Here is a 20899-nt window from a genome sequence, read left to right on the forward strand (position 1 = left end):
CAGCAAGAAGGAAAGAGACTGGGAAACAGAAAGGGGAAAAAGGCAAACAGAAAGGGGAAAAAAAACACAAAAAAAACCAAGAAAGCCACCACCATGACTTTTGAGGAGAGAAGATACCAAAGATACTTTTAGCTGAGGAGGTCACCTGAAGACTGGGGAATTTGGGGAATTTTTCCACATTTTGAGGAAGCGTTGCTGTGTTGTTAACTGCATTTTCACGTTTCCCACAGTGCTGGCTTCTGTCAGGGACAGACTGCTGGGCTGATTTTCCGACTGATACGGGCACTTTTTTTCTTTTTTTCATTCCCAAGTGCTGTGGCAGCTCAGGAGCCCTTGTGGCCCTTTCTCTGCTTCCTGAGAACTCTGTAAGGAAATTCTGAGATGTAAAGTAGTTGAAAGATTCTGGTAGCATGTTCTCAACGTTTTGTGCAGTTTGTCTCATAACAAGCACACGGTCACCCTGGAACTGAGAAATGTCGTTTTTAAGTCATCTGTTACTAATCTGACAACACTTTATTTAAAAAGCTTGCATGGAAATGTTTAATCAGACACAGTGCACAATCAAATGTACGTGTGGAAATATGTTTTTGATAATTAACTTTTGTAAATCACTAATATGTTCCGCTTTAAACTTACTTTAGTCAATGAACCATTTAACCTGTCGGTGGCCTTGGCCTCGGCATGCCTTGTTACGGACGAGTTGGCTTCCAGGTGTACGGGGGCTCACACTGCCATCGAGGCAAGCTCCCTGGGAGGGGTGGGTTCTGTCTTCTCTTATCTCCTTTAATCTAAGTCCGTGCCCTTTAAAAAGACAGATTAATGATCTAAATATTTTCTTTCAGCAAATGCCGGTTAATTGTTGCAGGAAGCGAGCAGCAGCAAAAAAAATTCTTAGGAAGAACGACAGAGGAACCCGAGATGTGTGTAAGTGTAACTTAGCAACACTGTAGAATGTTCCTAAATCATATTAACCAGTTTGGTTTGTTTGTTTAAAACACTGCATTTGCTGGAAGTCAAGGAATACTGGATTAGATATATGCAATAAGCAAAGAGAAGGTATTACCTGGAAAACCAGCCTAAGCCACTTACTGAAAATGAGTGCCTTTTAATTCACTGTCAAGAGAAGGTGTAGGAGGTCAGAAAAATGCCAGGTTTCTAAGGGCACAAACACAACTCAGACGGCCATTAAACTGCATTTCTGAATGCTGAATGTTGTCTGAGCAGTACTGGGTACACGGAAGGAAGGAAGGATTCATGGGCAGTGCAGGAAAATCTGAGCAACCAAGCCTCACAAGATGAAGAGCACGGTTACTGTAAAACATTACTCTCTGCTCTTATTTTCAGATTTTAAAGATCCTCAGCTTTCATAGCAGAGTTTGGGGAGCGTAAGAACATGATTAATTATTAAAAGACAATTTTAAGTATTATTGATTTATAGGGAAGAGTGACCCTACGTGTTTGCATTCTTGCTCACTGTTGCTGGGATATTTTTTGATGTAATATTCTGGGGTTTTCCATGCAGTTCACTTAAAACTTTTACAGATCAGTTTGGTGCACATAATTCTGCAATAATTTGTGGTTGCCTAAAAATATTTTATTTTATATGCTTTAATTTAATTTAATATGCTTTTATTTTTCGAGGTTTTGCATTTGATTTTCTTTTAGGCTTATTGTGTAGCAGAGCCTGGAGCAGGCTCTGATGTGGCTGGTATAAAACCAAAAGCTGAGGAGAAAGGAGATGAGTATGTTATTAATGGTCAGATGTGGGTCACGAACGGTGGGAAAGCAAACTGGTGTGTTGACTTTTGACTTACGTCACATTTTCTGTTATTCTTTTCTATATCAAGTTAGATACTCGTGTTTCTTTAAAGATTTGTTACAAATCTGGGCGTCCAGTGTTTCACCGTGAGTTCCCAACTAGAAACAGATTACTGGGTTGGTTTTCTGGCTGATATGGGCACTTTTTTTTTCATTATTCCTAAGTGCTGTGGCAGCTCAGGAGCCCTCCTGGCCCTTTCTCTGCTTCCTAAGAACCCTGTGAGAAAATTCTCAGATGTGAAATAGCTGAAAGCAGCCTCAGTGCTGTGCGATGCCTGAAAAGGAAACTGAGCGATGACATGACAGCTCCATTCAAGAATGCCTCTCAAATTTCGCTGATATCAGACAAAATTAATTCTGCTTTCTCTTCAGAGAAGGGCAGCAACAGTAAGGGTTAACTTGCAAAGTACTCAGAGGCTCCTGTTAGGAGGGACTTTGTTTTGTGGGTGTGGTGACTGAGATGGAGATCCCTTTCTTCTGATTCGACTAGAAACATCTCTCCCTTTCAGTGAAGATAGAAAAACTCTAGGATTGTGGTGTTACATTTTATTTTCCTAAAGGAAGACATTTTTCAAGTGTCAAAGAATCTAGATTTTGCTGTGGTGTCTGTGGAACATGCTTTCCATGTAGAATATAGACCTCTTCCATCATGTCTCACACAAGATCATGCTCATCCCCAACACATGAATGCTTTTTATTCGAGAGGAAAAACTTTATACATTCATGTACAAAGTTGAATTTCTCATTATTTATTCCCTTGTTCAAGGCAGAACCATCAAAGAGAATCTACCAGCTGTCTTTTGATGTTACTGGACACCATCATGTGATTTACAACTGTTTAATTTCTAACAGAAAAAAACTTATTTACAACTTATACTTAGAAGAATAAATTAAGATAATTGCAATCAGGAGGACAGCGACATTTTGCATGCAGTACTCTATTTCCTAAGCAATAATTCTTCTGTATGAGCTGTGAATAGGTTTCTTTTGTACTATTCCTGAAGCTGACTGTAATATAAAGACTTACAATACATGGAAAAGGTGGACAACCTTTGCATCTTGATCTGAAGTAATTTTATTAAATCTTGACTTTTGCGGTAAGAGATGCACTGACACTTCCTCTCCCTCACTCCCTCTCAGTTTATTTTTGGAAGGGGCAAGAAAAAAGGGATGTTAACTTATGGATAGATTTATTATATGGTACAAACACACATTAAAACATCTAACATTAGCTGAAAAAGTATCTGATTGTTAATTGTGAGGATAAACTGACTCCCCTCTTCTTTCTTTCACACTAGATTTTTTGCTAAGTGGTACCAACCCAGATCCAAGAGCTCCTGCAAGCAAAGCCTTCACTGGATTCATTGGGGCAGCAAATAGCCCTGGAATCCAAATTGGAAGAAAGGTGAACAGTGTGTCTCTTATTTGGCACGCCAGGAATTATTATTTACTTCTAAACCAATAATGCAACAAACTGCCATGAAAGAAAAAAGACTGTTGAGCAACTGACCGTTTTCACGTGCTCATGTACAGTGATATTTTCATTGTCACAGCATAGAGCAACTATTCACAAGATGTACTTAATAACTATAATTTTATTAATTCGGATAAGGAGTTACTCAGGGTGGTCTAAGGTAAGATGGCTTTGCACAACTGCAAAAGGATCTCTGAGAACCATTTGATTGACACGTGCCAATGAATGTGACGTGGCACGCCTTGGAAGTGTGAGAAGCAGGGTGGGCAACGTCCACCATGAACACCCGCTGCGCTTTCGTTTGACCTGCTCCTGTTCAAGGAACAGGCCTCGGAGACGCGGGTGCTAGTTCTCTTTTGGGGGAAAAAAAGAAAGCAAAGAAAGTACTATTTTTGGTAGCAGGCAAAACCGGCCATCAGGCATTAGGAAAGGGATGGGAAAACTTGAAAATCTCATTCATTTATTCGTTTCTTTCTAGTACAGCTGTGTTTTACTTCTGCCTGCATCTTAGGTTCTTTACCTTTTTCTCTTCCATCTCAAAGGATGTCATTGACCCAGAAAAAGACAAACGAGTGATTACTGTACAGAATTATTTCACATGTGGAGAAAGTAAACTGCCCGGCTTTGACAAATCAAGGGAGTGCTGCTCTGTAAATGCAAAACCAGTATTTGTTGTGATCGTTAGATAAAACTGAAGTGGTTGGGGGGAGGCTTTATTTATGCTTTGAGTAAACTAAGGAATGAAAATGTGTTGCACCTTGGAAGAATCCAATTTAATTGCACCTGTGTAAACTTCTCTTTCCAGGACATGAGTATGGGTCAGCGCTGCTCGGATGCAAGAGGTGTTGGCTTGGAAGATGTGAGAGTTCCGAAAGAAAATGTGTTAATAGCGGAGGGAGCTGGCTTTAAAATCGCAATGGGAGCTGTCGAGAAGAGCAGACCACCCGTAAGCATCAGAAATAAGTTACTTAAAAAATATAATAGGAATTTCTGATTTTCATTCTGTGCTGTATTTAATTCTGGTAGCAGCTGATGCTGTTGGGTTACCAAGGAGAGCACTCGATGAAGCTACTCAATATGCTTTGGAGAGAAAAAATTGTTGAAGTAAGTTAATTTTATAAATTTTTTTTAGTAAGTTTATTTTATAAAAATAAATATGGCAAAAAGCGATGTTTTCAGATGCACTACTGGTGAATTTTCAAGGTTGTTCCTTGACATTTAGGACATGTGATTTATTATATCTCTGCCATTGCTTGGGTTTTCAAGTATATAGGTCAGCACTAAGTAAATCTAGGTCTGCAGGAACTCCTGGGATACATAGAATCATAGAGTCATAGAATGGTTTGGGTTGGAAGGGACCATCTAGTTCCAACCCCCCAGCGATGGGCAGAGACACCTTCTACTGCACCATGTTGCTCAAAGCCTCATCCAACCTGGCCTTGAACACTTCCAGGGATGGGGCAGCCACAGCTTCTCTGGGCAACCTGTTCCCCTCAACCACTCTCATAGTGAATAACTTCTTCCTTAGATCTCATCGAAATCTCCTCTTTTTCAGTTTAAAGCCATTGCCCCGTGTCCTGTCACTACACACCCTTGTCCAAAGCCCCTCTCCAGCTTCCCTGTAGCCCCTTCAGGCACTGGCAGGCTGCTCGAAGGTCTCCCTCGAGCCTTCTCCTCTCCAGGCTGAACAGCCCCAACTCTCCCAGCCTGTCTCCATACCAGAGGTGCTCCAGCCCTCGGGTCATCACTGTGGCCTCCTCTGGACCCGCTCCAGCAGCTCCATGTCCTGATGATGGGGACCCCAGAGCTGAAGGCAGCACTGCAGGGGGGTCTCAGGAGAGCAGAGCAGAGGGGCAGAATACCCCCCCTCGCCCTGCTGCCCACGCTGCTCTGGGTGCAGCCCAGGACACAGTTGGCTTTCTGGGCTGCCAGCGCACAGTGCCGGCTCATGGTGAGCTTCTCAACCACCAGCACTCCCAAGGCCTTCTCCTCAGGGCTGCTCTCCATCCATTCTCCGCCCAGCCTGTCCTTGTGCTGGGGATTGCCCCGACCCACGTGCAGGACCTTGCACTTGGCCTTGTTGAACTTCATGAGATTCACACAGGCCCACCTCTCCAGCCTGTCAAGGTCCCTCTGGATGGCATCCCTTCCCTCCAGCATGTCCACAACACCACCCAGCTTGGTGTCATCTGCAAACTTGCTGAGGGTGCACTCGATCCCACTGTCCATGTCTCCAACAAAGATGTTAAATAGCACTGGCCCCAGTACTGACCCCTGAGGAACACCACTCCTCACTGGCCTCCACGTGGACATTGAACCATTGACCACAACTCTTTGAGTGCGACCATCCAGCCAATTCCTTATCCACTGAGTGGCCCATCCATCAAATCCATGTCTCTCCAGTTTAGAGACAAGGATGTCGTGTGGGACAGTGTCAAATGCTTTGGACAAGTCCAGGCAGATGATGTCAGTTGCTCTTCCCCGATCCATCAATGCTGTGACCTCATCATAGAAGGCACCAAATTAGTCAGGCAGGATTTGCCCTTAGTGAAGCCATGTTGGCTGTCACCAATCACCTCCTTATTTTCCATGTTCCATTTCCTCAGTAATTATTCATGATAATAGACAAATCACTGAGAAAACTCTGCCCAAAACCCTGAAACTCATATACTGCCAGGACATACTTAAATTCTTCAATTCTAATGAACAGGGATTTTCAGGGAAGGAAAAAACGTCCCTGAGGTATCTGAAACAAGACTCACAGGATTAATATGACTACAATACATTGCCAATCACACTGCTTACCAGGCTTAAAGGAACATCAATGAACATCAAACTAAGTGCAGATCTCATAAAAAGTAAAGCACAACTTTAATACTTACTTAATTCAATACTTAATCCCTGTGACTAAGTGGATTTTAGAAATAAAAACTTTAAAGTCTAATTTAACAGTTATGAAAGCCTGATCCCAATTCTGCACAACTCCTCAAGTACAATTTTCTGAGTGTGTTGAATTCAAAAATTAAGAAATTAAGAACAGCATATTCTTCTCGGATGTCACAGCATTCTAAGCAGGCGATGCTCACCTGGTTTGCTCATCACTCCCAGCACCCGGCGGTGCCTTTCCTGCATGCTGGCATGGCGATGGAAGTGGAACGTGCCCGGCTGGCTGCCCAGGGAGCTGCGTGGGCAGTCGATGCAGGTTGTAGCAACACCTACTGTGCTTCCACTGCAAAGGTGTTCGCTGGTGATGTTGCAAACCAAGCAGTGCAGGTTTTTGGAGGAAATTGATTTAATAGAATAGCCTGTAGAAAAACTGATGGGAGGAGATGCTAAAATCTACCAGGTAAGTAAAAGAGAGAATGTGATCTTTACAGCAATGCATATGTCGTATATCAAATAAAACAAAATAATGACTACTTAGTTGAAATCATGCTGTACTTATATAAAAAATAGTTCTGAGGATGAGAGCAATAATCCTTCCATTTAAAGAAAGGGTGTTTAATCAGGCAAATTCTTGTTTACAAAACTCTTTGCTTTAGATCAACAACTTAACCTACACAAGAGAAATAACTTCAGTGGTGTGGTTTTGCTTTTCTGAAGGGGTAACTCTCTGAAATTCTTGAGCACTTCATTTTGAAGCTTTTGAACTCAGAAAAAAAAGCACTGTAGAAAACACTGATCGAAGTACCAATGCTTGCTTTGGTGTTCTGTAAGTAGAGATGGTTTATGAAAATCTTCCATGATGGGAATCCTCTGACCCTCTGTGTGTACCCTGGCCTGGTGCCTCCCTGTAGCTTAGTCTTCCCCTCAGCCCAGTGCCTGGTGCAAAGAATGGTTGTTGCAAATTACATCCTTCTACTTGTCATATCCAAAGTAGGTGTAGAGAACAAACAAATAGTAATGACTACTGTTTATGTGCTTCTCAGCTTCCTCTTCGTTCAGTCTAGAAGTGAACACGAAACCAGCTTCTTCACAGCACTTGGGAATTAAAAAAAAAAGTGCTCATATCAGTCAAAAAACCAACCCATCAGTCTGTTTCTGACAGAAGCCAACACTGCGAGAAGTGCATAAAAATACAGTAACAACACAGCAGCACTTCCTCAAAATGTTTCCCCAGGCTTCAAGTGAATTCCTCAGCTAAAGGTATCTTTGGTTTCTCCGTTAGCTAACCCTCAACAGATGCTTCTTCCATGAATTTGTCCTGTCTTTTTTTGAACCTATGTACAATTTTAGCATTGGTATCGTCCAGGGGCAATGAGTTTCACAAATTAACTGTGCACTGAAATCAGGATCTGGGCAACCTGTTCCAGTGCCTCACTACCCTACATGTAAAAACTTCCTTCCTCAGATCTCATCAAAATCTCTCCTCTTCCAGTGTAAAGCCATTGCCCCTTGTCTTACCACCCCACGCCCGTGCCCAAAGCCCCTCTCCAGCTTTCCTGTAGCCCCGTCGGCCACTGGAAGGTGCTGGAAGGTCTCCCCGGAGCCTTCTCCTCTCCAGGCTGAACAGCCCCAGCTCTCCCAGCCTGTCTCCATAGCAGAGGTGCTCCAGCCCCCGGATCACCTCTGTGGCCTCCTCTGGCCCCGCTCCAGCAGCTCCATGTCCTTCTGATGTTGGGGCCCCCCGAGCTGAAGGCAGCACTGCAGGGGGGTCTCACAGAGCAGAGCAGAGGGGCAGAATCCCCCCCTCGCCCTGCTGCCCACGCTGCTCTGGGTGCAGCCCAGGGCACGGCTGGCTCTCTGGGCTGCCAGCGCACGGTGCCGGCTCACGGTGAGCCTTTTTTTCAGAGGAAGGAAATACAGCATCTCTCTTTTTTATCTTCTCAAACTCTTTTGTAAAACCTCTGATATTCCTTACTTACTATTCCTCTGTTTACCACAGTATAAATTTAAACTGCACAATCCCTCGAGCTGCTGGGCTGGAATCCTCTGTGGTAACCACCAGAATGGCTGGTGCTTGTTGCTGAAATGTATAAATTAGCAAGACAATAAGGATATTACATCACTAAATAAATTTCATTCCTTAAATGTAGCAATTCTAATCTAGGCTGAAGTGTTATTTTTTTAAGTACCAGTTATACACGTTTTACAGTTTGGAGGGTTTTTTAGCAACAAACAAAAGAGGAACAAACTCTATCCTAGCATTTGCTAATGAGCCATTATTTTAGAAATGAAAAGGCACTTGAGTGTTATGCAGGGGTTGATGTACTGCACGTTGCTGAAGCTACTGCCATGAGAGAACATTTTAAAATTCAATTAAAATATTTTCAGGTATATTTGTAGTTTGTCTGATTCTTTGGTATCACAAACATTACTCCATTTAAAATTTCTTTTTTTTTAAATTATAAAGCCATATCTCCTCAAAGTCTTGCAGGCTTTTAATTTGACTACTGTATGTGTTCACATTAAATACTTCTTTAATGTCATAAAAAGGTACTGAGTTACATTTCTGTGGTTATCTAACATGAACTATAAAGAAAAAGGCAGGACAGATATATAGAGCTTGAGAACCAATAAAAACCGTTCAGTTGCATCCAGTAATGATTTTGGCTCGTACAACTTCCTGAGTCCGTGCAAAGCTCAGAAGGTAGTTTCTCCATCGTGCCTTAGAAGAAAGGGCCCCTGTGCTGACTTTTTCCAAAGTACGATGAAATTTGGTTTAGGGTTTTTCAGGACTGGCCCTTTAAGGAGCAAGCACTTACTTAGGCAGCCGTGGCTTTCACTCCTGCGAAACAGGAAAGGGTTAATCGTCAGAAGAAACACAGTGCAGCAAGGGCTGTCTGCGCGTAAGGGAAACATGCGGGACATTTTAGCACTAAATCAGTTTTCGCCGTCGTGTTGCAGTGTGCTGGTCAGGATGCACCGGAGGGTCGGTGGTGGGGGGGGTCAGTGGGTGCAAACTGGTGAAGGGGTGGGGGGTGGGGGGGAAGGAGCGGGGAAAGTGGATGAGCGAACGAACAGACAGACAGGGGGGCAAAAGGGGCCAGCTGTGGGTGAAACTGGGCAGTCAGCCCCCTCCTCCGACAAGCCCTGCTGCTGATCATCCATCACAGGCCGTCCTGGCGTCTTCTGTGTTTTTACTGTCTTATTACCCCTGTCTCTTACAACGTCTTATGGATCTCTCGGTGTAATCTCACTCTCTGCCCCATGTCCAGCGTACTGCAAGGACTAAGTGCCAGCTGCTGCTGAGATCTGGGTCTGAGAGTGAAAACTGGTGCCAGTACAGGGGTCAGACCAGGGGTGTGGGTGCCCCTGGGCTGTGGTGTCAGCTATGGAGTGAGTGGGCTCCCAGTGCTGCTGCTGGAACCAGCGGGCATCTTTAATCTCCAGCCACTGCAGCAGGAACAGTCTGTGTCCTCAAAACCAGCTGCCGGGGGGCTGCATGAGTGAGGGGCTCCACACGTCAGCCGGAGCGGGACCGCGGGTCACAGCCCGTGCGCCTGGTGCCGGCTGCTGGGGGGCGAGAGGCTGTGTCCCCCCAAACCGTGTGTGCATGGGGGTGTGCGTGGGTATTCACCAGCAAACTTCATGCTGGACCAGCTGGGAGCAAGGAGGGCTCTGGTTCGGGCTGGGGTATCAGGCGGGCAGGGGTCTGCGCTGGTACCTGGGGGGACCCAGGAGCGTGGGGAGCCCGTGGGATGGGTGGGCGAGTGCTGCTGTCGGCAGTGAGCACCGAGCTGGGCCAGCCGGTGAGCTGGGGGCAGTGAGGTGGGTCAGAGGGCCGGGGGCCGGGCAGGGGTCCGGGTGACAGAGGGGCTGTGCTGGTGCTTGGGGGACCCGAGCGTGTGTGTGTGTCTGTGTGTGTGCGCGCCCGTGTGTTTCTGTGTCTCTGCGTGCCTGTGTGTGTCTGTGCGTGTCCGTCTGTGTGTCTGTGCCTGTGCATGTGTCTGTGCATGTCTCTGTGTCTCTGCATGAGTCTGTGTGTGTGTGTGTGCGTGCACGTGTGTTTCGGTTTCTGTGCGTGTGTCTGTGTCCTGTGCTTCTGTGCATGTGTGTGTCTGTTCGTGTCTGTGCGTGTCTGTCTGTGTGTGTCTGCGCGTCTGTGTGTGCATGTGTCTGTGAGTCTTTGAGTGTCTGTGTGTCCTGTGCTTGTGTCTGTATGTGTGTCTGTGTGTCCTGTCTGTGTGTCCATGTGTGTCTGTGCATGCATCTGTGTGTCTGTGTGTGTGTCTGTGTGTGTGTCCGTGTGTGTGCGTGTGTCTGTGCATGTGTCTGTGTGTGTCTGTGTGTCTGTGCATGTGTCTGTGCGTGTGTCTGTGCATCTGTCCGTGTGTCCATGTGTCCCACCCACGCCCACAGAGCAGCAGAGCGCAGGGTCCATCCCGTCGCCCCCGCACGCTCCGGCAGGTCCCGCTTTGGCTGCCCCGGCCCCCGTGCCAGGCTCCGGCAGGTCCCGCTGGCACAGCTCCAGGCGTCAGACGGCACCGCTGCCCGGCCGCACCGCACCGGCACTCCGAGCCCAGCAGCTCTTCCCCCATCCCAGCCTGCAGCCTCGCAGGGGGCTTCAGACGCGGCTTTCCGACGGCCTGTCCCAGTGTGTACTGGTGTATGGGGCTGTGCCTCCCCAGAGGATGGACTTTGCATTTCCGGACTGTGAAAACGTAAGAAAAACCTTTTTTTTACTGTGAGTGTGATTATCAGACCTGAGTGCCCAGAGCAGCTGTGGATTTTCAATCCTTGGAGAAATCCAGCAACTGGATGGACATGACCTGGGCAACCTGCTCTAGCTGACCCTGCGTGAGCAGGGGGTTTGGTCCCTTCCCAGCCCAGCTATTCCATGATTTTGTGTTTCTGGGAGTCCTGTCCTCCCCCAGGCACCTTCAGGCACGCCTGGCTTACCTACGTGGTGACAGGTACGAACTGCTGCCTGTTCATGCCAAAGTCCCCCTGCAGCAGAACCTTGTCACTCCGTGCACAGAAGAGCACGGCAGGAGGAGGCAGAACGTGGACATGTATTTACAGGGACTCACTGCGAGTCCAAGGGAGTTAAAAGAAGAGGACGTCTCTGCAGCTCAGGGAACTCCTACTTTGCCACTGTGATGTTGTTTGTTGTTGGCTGAAGACAAGAGCCTGGATAGATTCCCTGGGTGCCATTCCTGGGGACTGTCTGGCACTAGGAGAGTCCAGAGCCTGGCACCGGCCATGGGAAGGGAGGGAAATGTCACAACCTGAGGAGATCCCAAGTCAGGCCTTTTATGCAAAATCAGAAGAAATTCTCCTGGATGAAAGCATAGGTAAACAAAAGAGGCAGAAGGAACCTCCTTTGGAGCTGTCAAACCGGAACTATCAAAATCTTCCTCAGTGAGCCCTGGAACAGGAAAAACACCCGCCCTTATGTACAGGGCGCTCAGGAGCTTCAAGGAGGGTCTATGCTCATACACCCCATGCTGCTCTCTGCATCTCTACCCTAACTCCCTCTGCTCCCCTCCTGCCCTGATGGAGAGCCAGGCAGACCCCTTCAAACTGCTGTCATGCCTGAGCAGAGCTCGGCCCCCAGCAGCATCTCCCACCCTCATCATGACAGTCAGCCAAGCCTGCAGTGACGTCCCAACCAGACACACCAGTAACCCCTTTTTGGCATTAAAGGGAATGGCCATAACTGCAGCAAACATCCCCTCGTTCTTGATTCGTTTTTAACTTTCAGCCTGTCTCTGTGAGAGCATCATGAGGCCTGAGACCTCCTCTGCCGACTGCCCTGCTCAAGAAATGTGACATTGATTCCACCTGGGCTTCTCCTCTTCCAGGGAGCCAACTTCTGCTGTGCTCCTTCATTTAATCCAGATCTGATCAACCTTTGGAGGGAAGCAGAGAACTGTTAAACGTGCCTGATACTGACCACCACCTGACACCCCCGTGCATGGCACAATCAGGGACCAGTAGCACCTCTGCTTCACCCGACCCTGCTCCCAAGTGCCTGCCAGAGCCCTCTCTTGCTGCCATCCCCATTCCCCACCTGCTGCTCCCCCTGCCCAGGAGCTGTCATGGCGAGGGCAGTGGGGAGGTTAAAAGGCCGAGCTTCTCTGAGGATTTCTGCTCCCCTGAAGACCCTTCACCAATGCAACTCCTCTTTGTTCGAAGCACGCAAACCACCATCCGCACACCCTTCATGCAAGTAATTGAGACTCAACTGTGCTTCGGTGGAAACAAGCAGGGTGCCTACCTTAGTTGATTCTCCAGCCAAAACAGCACAGTGCAAGACTTTGCAGCCTTGGGAAAACTCCATCAGCATCCCATGAATGATCGTGGTCTGAACAGACCCTGGCCTTCCTTCAGAATAAGGACCTTCATAACAGAACCCTTCTTCGCTGAGAAGAGACACAACCTACCCACTCTCGCAACACAAAGATCTCCCAGTGCTGGAGACATGGAGTCTTTGCTCCATGCTGGCTGGGGACATCAAGTGCTGCCCAGGAGAAGTGCCCTGAGCAGCCCTGGGTCCCTCACCACGGTTTCTCCAGCCTGCAGACAGGATGCTTCAGCCCCTCATGGAGCAGCCTCATCTCAGCGTCTCCCAGGCTGTCTCCACCAAGGTTCAGCTCCCACAGGCTCTGGCTGGTGCTCAGCGCTGCGGCCAGGTCCCTGCAGCAGACACTGGTGAGCTGGAGCCACCGCAACCTGCAGGCACAGCAGATCGGGAATACAACAGGTCATGGCTGCGATGACCGATGCACAGCGGTGCGCTGGCAGAGGCACACACCTCACCAGGCCATCGCCCGAAAGCGATGGTCACAAACCCCACCGATACCCACAACACACACACATCCCGTGGCCAGCGAGGGGCCGGCGCTGGAGGCTGTTACACCGGTGCAGGGCAGGGAACAAGCGAGAGGAACTGGAGGTCTGGTGCAGTCACAGGGCTTGAGTAGCTCATTGGGATCACAGAGTCGTGAAAGCAAGATGGGGGCTTGCCCTTTGTGTGAGAAAGTAGCAGACCATGGCCCTGGCCTTCAGGAGAGCTGACCCCGGCCTGTTCAGAGATCTGCACGGAAGAACCCCATGAGAGACTGTCCTCCAGAGAAGAGGGGTCAAGGAGAGCTGGCTGACAATCAAGGATCACCTCCTCCAAGCTCAACAGCCATCCATCAAACATGAAAAGGAAGCATACAGGAGGTGGAAGCACAGGCAGGTGGCTTGGGAAGAATGCAGAGATGCTGTTCCAATGCGCAGAGATCAGGTTAGGAAAGGCAAACCTCATTGGCAGCCAGTGATATTAAATAGAATGAACTATCAATTCACCTGCTCACAAATACACTAATTTAGTGTCATGTTAAATGCTCTGGGGTGTCTTGCTAGTCCTCAAGCTGTCCATCCAGGAAGGCACGGGTCTTCTATAGGCTCTGTCTCACATCTGCCAACTCCATGTGATGCCTTAGGTATTCCTGATATACCAAATAGACACTTATTTGTAGACACCTGAGTAGAGAGCTCACTGGCTCTCCAGGCTCCACTGGATGTTCAGGCTACCTTTTCAGTTTGACTGCACACACATAGACAGCTAGTGCCATAAAATATGCTGTATAACATCTGTTGTGGCCTTCAGCTTTCAGTTCAAAGCAACGTGACTCTCCTGTAAGTGAATCTTCTTTGCTGTATCTGCCAGTTCTATGTGGGTGGCTTAGATGACACCAGACCATTCTGTTTGAACAGCTGAATCATGCCACAAATCAGTACCGGCTACGAGAAAGGCTTAGACAGCTCATTATCTTGTAGACAGCTACATTTGGGTCACTAAATGCAGGTCCCTTAATTTCAAACTGATTCTTGTCTCTGCGTTATATACACCTAAATTTAGTGCCTTATGTTCAAATGCCTGGGCACAAATCCCTCTCCAGGGGTCAGGAGCCAGCACGGTTGAGAGAGGGATTATAACTCTCCTGCATGTGGAGATGAGGGGTAGACCAACACATGCTACTCCTGGTGTTACCCAACAATAAAGGGGTTAAAGTTTTTGTGTAAGAGTTTCATGAAGGGTTCAGTGGCAGTAGGTGATTTACACACACCTAAAGAAACTAACAAGACGTCCATCCTTGAAGCTGCCAGGAGTGATTAAAACAGAGACTCTTTATCCAGAACTGTCTGCCCTTGAGGCGAACATCCCAGAAACTGCAGAAACTTTGTTCCCATGTTTTTCTGAGCTGTGAACACGCAGTGACTCGGGGGAAAAGGGAATTCCGGCAGGGGGAGATCGCGACCACCGACTCACGGACCACCTGCCCTAAATACACCCCTGACCCCAAAGAAAGGGGCGGAGGAAGAGAACTGAGCGTGCGAAGGAATTTACATGTAAAGTGAGAGAAAATTAACCAATTGTTTCAAAATATGTAAATATGTTATGAATTATGCATGACTGTAGTGTGTAACGAATTTTCTGCCCAGAAGCCGGGTGTGCCGGCTCGGAGGAGAAATCCCCCGTGCACCCAGCGCTGCCATAAAGAATGATGCTTTGTAAAACTCCAAAACGAGCCTGAGAAAGTTCAGTTTCCTTTTCAGGTATCACTGGCACAGATGTCTGAGCTATGGCCTTGTCTCTTGTCTGATATTTGGAAAGAGCTCCATACCGAAGATGGGATTCAGTTGCTAAACAGAGGCTTTTAGTATTATTTTGATATTCTGAGATGTCCAAGACATCTACATGGAATTGAAGGATATGACCTAGGACTTATGGAAGATCCCAACAGCCACTGTAAAGGTACGTGGGATCTGGGGTCCAGGTTGCTTGGAATGTCATAGTTGTCTATACTTGGACAATGAAATCCTAGTCATGATGTTTTTAATCACACTAGTAGGAAAAGTGGAATAAAGGATATGGAGAACTAAAGATGATGTGGTGGTGCAAATCCTGCTCCCAGGCCACATCGAGATGTCAACACCAGCCAACATTGTTCTTGTTTCAACGGCCAGGGCAGCGGGCCGGGACCACCTTGCGCTTTCTGATCTCATCTGCTGCAGCAGTGAGATGAAACAGTCCAGTACCTTTTTGTCCTGAGCACAAGTACAGTGAGTTGGGAGAGTTGGGCACTCCCTAACTGCACATGGGACTCCTGTAGCCTGGGAAACATGCCTGGAACCCCCGTGCATGGACTGCCCACTCTGAAAGTTGCCAAAAATTACCTCACATGAATTGTGGTCGAAATGGAAAAGTATAGAATCATAGAATCATAGAATGGTTAGGGCTGGAAGGGACCTTCAAAGGTCATCTAGTCCAACCCCCCTGCAAGGAACAGGGATATCTCCAACTAGATCAGGTTGCTCAGGGCCTCGTCCAACCTGGCCTTGAACGTCTCCAGGGATGGAGCATCCACCACCTCTCTGGGCAACCTGTTCCAGTGTTCTACAACTCTCATGGTAAAAAATTTTTTCCTAATATCCAATCTGAATCTACCTCCCTCTATTTTAAAACCATTACCCCTTGTCCTATCACAACTGGCCCTCCTGAACAGCCTCTCCCCATCTTTCTTGTAGGCCCCTTTGAGGTACTGGAAGACCGCTATAAGGTCACCCCGGAGCCTCCTCTTCTCCTGTAAGTACCTGACAAAAGTCAATTATCTTGGATCCTATAAATAGTGACTCCAAGGGGACCCTTTGAGCTCTCCTGGATCGCAGTGGGCTGTGACGACCATCTCCCGTGGGCTGGGATGCCTCTCAAGTACCAACTTCACGGATCGTCTGCTGACAAAGCTGGTGGAGAGGGGTGGCAAAGTACCCTGCTGGAGTCTCCATTATCTCCTGTTGAGGAAGGCTGATGCACTGTGAGTGCTTGCTCTAAACTTGAGAGGGGAATTTTACCTACAGGCCAGCCTCCTGCAGCCACCTCTCTGCCTGCCTGTGTGCTCGAACACACACATTTGCCTCCATGAGTGCGGGTGTTTATATTTCACTGGATGCAAATATTTCTGTTTGCACACTTCATGTTTCGTACGTACGTATGTAGTGATTTAGGACACATTGTAGTAAGTGAGTGTGAGTCTTGTAATTTTCAAACCTGTAATTAAGTCTCTCTTTTAATTATAACATATCCTACTGAATAGTCTTGTTAATCTTCAAATTGGTTACTCATCGAGTGTTGCTAAAGTTTAATCTTTGATTACCTCATACCATTAATAAATCTTGAATTGCTGCCAAAGCGTAACCGTGTTAAAACCCACCATCTGCGACAGATGGCTACACGCAAACACGGGAAGAAAGAGGCTTTGGGAATATTCTTGTTCCCATTGCAACCTACCTTCAGTACAGCCGTGAGTGCTCACTCGGTATGGCTATTTCTAGACTGAATTTACTTTGTATTTTAGGCACTGGGATAGCTCTTTAATAGAAAAAAACCCCACATTTCTCTAATTTAAATTAACCAAAAAGCTTAATCTTCAAAATGTCTTCTGTATTCAAGGGTCAAGGAGGTGCACTAAATCTGCTCCATTGAAATCTTAGTAGGCATGCTTAGTAAAATAAATATTCTTTTCCTGTTTTGCAGAATTCTCTCAACAAACTGCATCTTTCTAATCTCCTGTGTTGCATGAAACAATAATTCTTTTTACAGTTTTCTTAAAAGCCCCTTCTACTTCTTTGTTCTTCAAAGTGTGTGATATTCAGCTCAACACCTCCATAAAGCTCCACAGGGTGAGGTTTTGAAAATCACTTCTACAAATAGCAGTTTGCCAATGGTTGCCATTGTATGGATGTAGGACATGACAGTCAACAGAAAAGGACTAACAATGAGCGTTGCAGACAGAGCGAAGAGCACTGCCTCGTTCTTGAATACGTCTGTGTGTGCCAACTCCAGTGCAGGAGAGAAATCACAGAAAAAAATAAGTGATCTGGTTGGAGGTAGGGTGATAAGTGTTTTTTAAGTGCTCTGTGTGACTTCTAATGAAAATGCCAATGATGTAAGGTCTGAATGTCAGAATTGTCCTTCCTAAATTCACAATGGCTGTGTAATGCTTTTGATAACATATGAAATCATAGCAGCCATGAGCCACGGCTTCTGGAGCACATCACCCTCTGAGTCCCAGGATGGTGAAGAACCACAGAATCATAGAATGGTTTGGGTGGGAAGGGACCTTAAAGACACCGAGTTCCACACCCCCTGCCATGGGCAGGGACACCTTCCACTTCTGCTGCATCAGGTCACTCAAAGCCTCATCCAACCTGGCCTTGAACACATCCAGGGATGGGGCATCAAAAACATTTCTGGGCAACCTCTTCCAGTGCTTTACCACCCTAACTGTAAAAAAATTTCTTTCTTATATCTAGTTGAAATCTCCCCTCTTTCAGTTTAAATCCGTTGCCCCTTGTCCTATCACTACACACCCTTGTGAAAAGTCCCTCTCCAGCTTTCCTGTAGCCCCTTTAGGTACTGGAAGGCTGAAAAGGCTGAAGATCTTCTAAAGGTCTCCCCAGAGCCTTCTCTTCTCCAGGCTGAACAACCTCAACTCTCTCAGCCTGTCTTCATTGGAGAGGTGCTCCAGCCCTCAGATTGTCTTCGTAGTCTCCACTGCCTCTCTAGGCTTTAAATTGTGGGTTTGAGCGTAATCTTGTGTTTTCTCCATTCCTGTACGTTTGATCAGTTCTTGCCTGCACAAAAGTTTCTGATTATGCTGTAATTTTAAACAGTTGCTAGATAATTTGAATTAACTGTTTCATTCTAAAGGTCTGCTCAGCGGTCACCAGAACAAACAGGGAGAACTGACTGGGATTTCATTGGGCTGGACGTATAATGGTGATTTTTAACGCCAGTTGACTGTGAATATTTTGATACTAGAATGAATCCCATACAGCTGAATTCTATTCTAAGGGTGCCTATTTTTGGTTAAACTCTGAGGAGAGTTGAATCTAGTTGCTCCTGAACTTCTTTGACCAAAGACACACTGATTGTCTGGGTGCATAATAACAGGCTATAAATGTTAAGGACTATGAATCTTTTTAAAGATGGAAATTATTGCTAATAACATGTACTACTCTGGGAGCTAATGCTGGAACTGGCTAAAAAAAAAGAAGTTCCATGTCCATACTGGAATGTGATTGTGTCTCAGTGAGAAACTGTATAGGTGTAGAATTGCCCAGGGGCAAGGAGTTCAGCCATAGCACAAAAAGGAGGGATGGTACTGTGGAAGCCTCTGAACTACTTTCAGGGGACAAAGAGAATTATTCAATTAAGTCTACTTTAGTGATATTCATTTACTTAGGCTTATTCTAGTCAATGGAAATAAAGAGTTTTGTAAAGAACCCTAATTTAGGCATTCTGCCTGTAGAGCAGCTTAGACTGACCACCAGCTAGACCAGCTTCACTAAGAGCAAGTTAACCTTTGAGAATATCGCCCAGAGCGTACAAAAAAAATAATAATCAGAACTGGGTAAAATTCATACTGTGCTGGGACAGGAGGTATCACTAGGTTCTGTCATTCTTCCTTCATCTGAGAGTAACAGTGCTGAGATTTAGAGCTATGGTAAATACTAAATTAAGTCATATGTGAAACCATTTGCAGTTTTCTCCATGATAGGTAGCTTCCCCAGACCTCACTTTTCAGCCTATGAAGTTGCAAATTTATTTTTCAAAATGTATATAAACAAGATATCTATTTTTCCTCTGTGTGGTTTCATTCCTCTTTAAACAATTCAGAGATCTTTTTTACTTATAAAAGAAATCAGCATTCCAAGAAATATTTCCAGGTATTGTTAGAGGCACTGCTTTTACTAACGTTGTCATCTTGGATTTTGTCAACGCTGAGGGCTGGCATGGTGCATGCTGTGTGATCTCCCTGTATCCCTGCAGTTCTCATGAACACTCTGGCCTTGTCTTTGGTCCATGGAAGCACACCAGACATAGAGCTAGTCTCTTGAAATCCTGAAGTCACACCATGGCTGAAATCTAATGCAACAAAAACTTCACTATCTACTTAAAAAAAAAATACAGAAAATAATCATAGAATCATAGAATGGCACAGGCTGGAAGGGACCTCAGAGATCATCTAATCCAGCCTCCCTGTCATGGGCAGGGACGCCTCTCAACTAGACCAGGTTACTCAAGGCTCCGTCCAGCCTGGCCTTGAACACCTCCAGGGAGGGGCATCCACAGCCTCTCTGGGCAATTTATTCCAAAGTCTTACCACCCTCGTACTGAAGAATTTCTCCCTAAGATCTAATCTAAATCTGTTCTCCTTCAACTTAAACCCATTTCCCCCTGTCCTAGAGGGCTCCTAGAGTTCAAGAGGACTTTTTCCTCTTGTAAAAAGTCCCTCCCCAGCCTTCCTGTAGGTTCCCTTCAGGTATTGGAAGGCAGCTATTAGGTCCCCCCAAAGTCTTCTCTTTTCAAGGCTGAACAATCCCAGCTCCCACAACCTGTCCTCGTAGCAGAGGTGCTCCAGCCCCTGGATCATCTTTGTGGCCCTCCTCTGAACACGCTCCAACAAATCTATGGTGGGGACACCAGAACTGGACGCAGTATTCGAGGTGGGGTCTCACAAGAGCAGAGTAAAGGGGGAGAATCACCTCTCTTGACCTGCTGACCACGCTTCTCTTGATACATCCCAGGATGCGGTTGGCCTTCTGGGCCGCATGAGCGCACTGCCGGCTCATGTTGAGCTTCTGATCTATAAACACCCCCAAATCCTTCTCTTCAGGGCTACTCTCAACCCACTCTGTGCCCAGTTTGTATTTGTGCCTAGGGTTGGCCCGACCCAGGTGAAGGACCTTGCATTTTGACTTGTTGAAGCTCATGCAGTTGGCACTGGCCCATTTCTCAAGCCTATCAAGGTCCCTCTGGATGGCATCTCTTCCCTCAAGTGAGTCCACGGCACCACACAGCTTGGTGGCATCGGCAAACTTACTGAGGGTGCACTCAATGCCGTCATCCGTGTCGCTGACAAAGATGTTGAACAGCACTGGACCCAGAACAGACCCCTGAGGGACACCGCGTGACACTGGTCTCCATGTAGACATCGCACCATTGACCACAACTCTTTGAGTGCGACCATCCAGCCAGTTCTTTATCCACCGAGTGGTCCATCTGTCAAATCCGTGTCTCTCCATTTTAGAGACAAGGATGTCGTGTGGGACAGTGTCAAACGCCTTGCACAAATCCAGGAAAACGGCATCCGTTGCTTTACCCACGTCAACCAGCGCTGCAGCTTTGTCGTAGAAGGCCACTAAATTAGTCAGGCACAACTTGCCCCTAGGGAAGCCATGTTGGTTGTCACCAACCATATATGTAAAGCAGTTATCTGGAAAACGAACACCTACGCTCCTTTCGAATCTTTTTATGTTCCAACAGTTCCTCAGCAGAATTATTTGTAAACTCATCAAGTCTTGACTTTTTCTTTTGCCTGCTAAAGTAAGTCTGACCTTTCTGACAGTTATAGTCTGACCTTTATTACAAAGGGACACCAGGAAATAAAACCATGGCCAATATGAGAAAATGCACACGGCATGCAAATGTGCAAGGGGAACATCCCATTTCAGCAAAAACAGTTCAGAATTCCTACAAGTCTCAGGGAGAGTATTCAAATTACATTTGTCTCGTTATGTCATTTTGGCTTACGTCGGATGCACTTCAGTGTAGCTGCAGTCCGACATGCTTTAGAAAACAAAAATGAAAACCCTCGCAGGTTTTCA

The 20899-nt window shown here is 46.5% G+C and overlaps 1 pseudogene across 1 annotated transcript; it reads left to right on the plus strand.

The window, feature by feature from the left end:
* Positions 1 to 616: 616 nt before the first annotated feature.
* On the plus strand, positions 617 to 12114 carry LOC104377867 (medium-chain specific acyl-CoA dehydrogenase, mitochondrial-like; annotated as a pseudogene). Its single transcript, XR_015222987.1, has 8 exons — positions 617 to 755; positions 845 to 924; positions 1666 to 1795; positions 3117 to 3223; positions 4098 to 4242; positions 4319 to 4404; positions 6395 to 6638; positions 12040 to 12114. The product of XR_015222987.1 is annotated as a medium-chain specific acyl-CoA dehydrogenase, mitochondrial-like (transcript).
* Positions 12115 to 20899: the final 8785 nt, after the last annotated feature.

The sequence above is a fragment of the Tauraco erythrolophus genome, unplaced genomic scaffold (assembly GCF_009769465.1).
Source record: "Tauraco erythrolophus isolate bTauEry1 unplaced genomic scaffold, bTauEry1.pri scaffold_47_arrow_ctg1, whole genome shotgun sequence".
NCBI lineage: Eukaryota > Metazoa > Chordata > Aves > Musophagiformes > Musophagidae > Tauraco > Tauraco erythrolophus.